Genomic DNA, 4089 nt, shown 5'->3' on the forward strand with positions numbered 1-4089 from the left:
ATGAGTACGATAGATAATTATTGTATTTTAATCAATATAATTAATTAATCAACAAGAAGAAGTTGACGAAAACACTGAAATGCAGGCATTGCTGACGAGTTAGAATTTAATCAAAATGTTGGGCAAGTTCCGTTGAATTCCACTTGCTTTGAGAACGCACTCATTTATATTTGTGTTAATAATAGTCCCACACTACTTAAATTTATATCCAAGTCATAAATATAAGTGATGCATTATTTACAAAAAAAAAAAAAATTTTTATTTTGTTAAACATGAGTGAAAATAGGGGTATGGACCTTTGGTAAAATTTCTTTATAACATTTCATGTTTGTTTTAAGTTTTCTATTCTTGAGATTTTTATGGTGTATTTTGTAAGATTTGAGCTATAGTAGTAGATTGTTTACAATTTATACAAGTTTTCATATATGGAGATACCTATATCTGATGTGTCCCTTAAGAAATTGCTAAATTACAACTCAAATTTATCTTTTAAAAATTACAAAAATCTTAACTCAAGCTCATGGGTCGAGCATCTTCATATTTATGGTTTTTTTATCTTCTTTTTGTTTTAGGTAAATTGAATGAATTTGGTTTTGGTTTGCCTCATTTTTATGTGGAGGTCGTTGCTTGGGTTTGGATTCTTAATATTTCTCTTGCAAACTTTGCCCAACCTTTCTCATTGGCGTTGTTGACAACACAACCTAATTTGCGCACAAACTAAAGGTACCCAATTTGTTTTCCTTTCTTCCACACCTTGAACTAAGGTGCGAGATAGATTGGGTGGTAATTAGGATTGTTAAAACATTGAAAAGTGCCTACTAAAGAAACCAAGTGCCCAATAAACTGGAATACAAAGCAATGATGAAGAAAACAAAAATGTTAAAATCCTCCAAATGCCCAAATATGGATTAAAATGACCCTCAAGAAGAAATGCCCTGAAACCGATAATATTGAAGTCATTCAAATGAGGAGGCATGAGCATTGGTGGAACATAAAATAGTGGGTGCCAAAAATGTAAAAGAGGAGGTAATTCAAGGTTTTTATATTAAAGATCTTGGTATTCAAATGAAGAGTATTGTTAGTGTGTAAGATGGCGATAAAAAGATTCAGTTATGATTGATAATTCCATTTGAATGAGAAGACTCCATTGAAAATTTGAAGCAAGAGGATTATTTTAGCTAAGAAGAAACGGTGACTGTGTTGTGAAATGGTGGAATAATTGCTTCTCAATGTGCAAATGTTTGGTATGAATCCGCAAACAACTTAATTAGAAGGAGAATTTATGAGTATTGTAATTTTTTTATGTATTCTCTGTTTCCTTCATATTTTGTGTCCAAATTATGAAGGAAACATAGAAAACATAAAAAAATTCAATTGTTAAAATTCGAAAATGACAGTCAATTCATAGACAACTAATAGAAATTCAACCACAAGAAAAATCCTCACCCAATAGTCATGCAACTTGAACTGAAGAAGTTCTTAAGCTAGATTTAGAGGGTCGATCCATCTCAAAGCACGATTTAATTATAGGCATGTATAAAAGAACTAAGGACTAGGACACTCATAAAATGGAAGAATTTGTCAGTTGAAGATGTCACATGGGATGAAAAATATTTTGTGTAGAAGCTTTCCCAATTGATTAACATTAAGAACAATTCTTGTTTGATGGGGCGACATGCCTGCCATTAATCCTATAGTGTGCATAGGGATATAAAGAGTGGGCTTGCGGTTATATTACTCTTAATTAAGTTGTATGGTCATAAATATAGTCTTGTATATGTAGTTAAGTTAGCCTAGGTGGCATCAAAGGCATACATAGGTTATAGATGAGCCAGTAGTTAATTAATGAACATCATATTGGAAATTGTGTTCTCCTTGGATATATTTGGAGGTTTACAAGTATTATATGAATTATTGCGATAATTACTATTACATTCTTCTCTTGTGCAAGTAGTTCCATTACAAATATGAACATTGGTAATGCAAGGTTGAGACACCTTTTTCCAACAATGTAATCTGCATTGAAAAATTAGAATATTATTTCTATGATTACTTAAATATAAATTTTTTTTTTGCAACCTATTTTGTTAAATTTGTTTATATTTAATAATCTAAATTATATTTGTACAAAATGAACATCCATTAGAAGAAAATGTTCTTCATCATACTCTTAATCAAAACTGCTATCCCTATAAATTATTTATAGATAATTAAACATGATAAGTTAAGGATTCATACTAGTGAAGATGAAATTCATTTATAAGCAAAACTCTCTGAATTCGCTGGCTTGAGTGCGGTGAGCGTGGATCGAACACGCGACCTTCAGATCTTCAGTCTGACGCTCTCCCAACTGAGCTATCCCCGCATAGATGAAAACTCTGACGGTGGTAAAAACATGGTGCATCGTATTCATTCCACTTGTTAAGAAATGCCATTTGCAGTTTGTGAGTTATTTATTAGTCCCACATTCATTTCTTTGCGTAGAACCAGGTGAATGGAGACTATATATAATAATAATAATATTTGTGTAATCTTCTTTTCTCAGTTTTTGAACACCCAAATAAGGGTGATGTCATATAGTTTTTTTTCAAAGACAAAAGGAAATGCAATCATTCATATTTTAGTTGAAGAGTGTTGAATAAGGCAAGTATGTTCAAACAAAAAATGAAAGATCAGGTGGAGGAGTTCAAAGAGGTAGAGTGCATGATATTTATTGAGTTTTTAATTGTAAGTAAACAAACAAGAGTTAGATGACTATTTTATTCATCTAATCTAATATTTTAGATTAACAAATCATAACATCTTTAGAAATTTATTAGTTATTTGATCGTGTTTGTTTTTGTGGAGCTTAACAATGCAAAGGAAAGGCTTCAAGTCTTATTCATTCATCGCCCATTTTCTTGTTTGTTCTAAAGATGGTTTATATAATTTATTTGTTCACAATGCTAGTGAAGGTATGGAGGATCATATAGGCACATGCTAAATATGAAACTTTGATTATGCATTTATGAATGTGTCAATTATCCACGTGTATAAGGAATGTGAGTGCAAATTTATATGAAAGGGAAAATTTGAGTTAGTGATAGTAAGCTGAGCTAATGTATTGTGCTTCTTGGATGTGGTTTTGTCTTTGTATTAATGTTTGTTAAAGATCTTTATCACTCTTTGAGATTCTCATTAGAATTACCCTCTCGAGTCTTGTGGAGTTCAAAGTGTAGAAGGCATGGTCCACTCTCATCTCATTAGCTTTCTTTTTTCTTTGGTTAAATCATGGGGATGCCATTTTACTTGGATCAACATGATCCCCAAGTCTACGTGTTGTGTCATTCCTTAGAGTTAAGGGTAGCAAGAAAAAAACCCCAACAAATTGACATTTTTGTTGAGGAGGCAATTCAAGGTTCTTATATTAAAGACCTTGGTATTTAAGTGAAGAGTATTATTAGTGTGTAAGTTGGCAATAAAAGGATTTGGTTATGATTGATAGTTTCATTTGAGTGTGAAGACTCCATTGGAAATTTTAACTAAGAGGATTATTTTAGCTAAGTTAGTGCAACATTATTTAGATATTTTCTTATAAAGAAATTTTTAATAGCAAAATATAATTGAGATATTTTGTTTTGAAGGATTTTTTTAACTCTGCCCACCTATTTCACTATTATATATATAATATTGTAGATGCAGTTTGGTTTGTTTTATGCTTAATTTACCAAGTTGTTTTTAAATAGAAACAAAAGTTAATTGTTTTCTTTTTAGCTTCTAAATTGCTAATGGTGCATAGGTTCGTTCATCACTATTGAACTTCATTTATTCTAATTATCATCATTACTTTAGATACGCTTTTTCTATTACTAAAATTAAACTCTAAAGATGAATTTACTTGTTCTTATTTATTTTTATTTTTCTCAGAATGACAATGGCTGTTAACAATCAATTGCTTCAATTTTGCACAAAATTGAATGCTTTGAATGGCTTTCAGAAAATAAGTTTTGAAATATCCCAACAATAATTTTTTTACTGTCATTGTTGAAAACTCCAATACATTTATTGATTTTATTTCCTACCAAAACCTTGTTATTATAATGGCTGGAC

At 30.7% G+C, this 4089-nt stretch overlaps 1 non-coding gene across 1 annotated transcript; it reads right to left on the reverse strand.

Annotated features, from left to right (window-relative positions):
- Window positions 1–2292: 2292 nt before the first annotated feature.
- On the reverse strand, window positions 2293–2365 carry TRNAF-GAA (transfer RNA phenylalanine (anticodon GAA)). The gene has a single exon. It is a non-coding gene; the product is annotated as a tRNA-Phe (tRNA).
- Between the last annotated feature and the right edge of the window lie 1724 nt (window positions 2366–4089).

The sequence above is a fragment of the Cryptomeria japonica genome, chromosome 3 (genome assembly GCF_030272615.1).
Source record: "Cryptomeria japonica chromosome 3, Sugi_1.0, whole genome shotgun sequence".
NCBI classification, from domain to species: domain Eukaryota; kingdom Viridiplantae; phylum Streptophyta; class Pinopsida; order Cupressales; family Cupressaceae; genus Cryptomeria; species Cryptomeria japonica.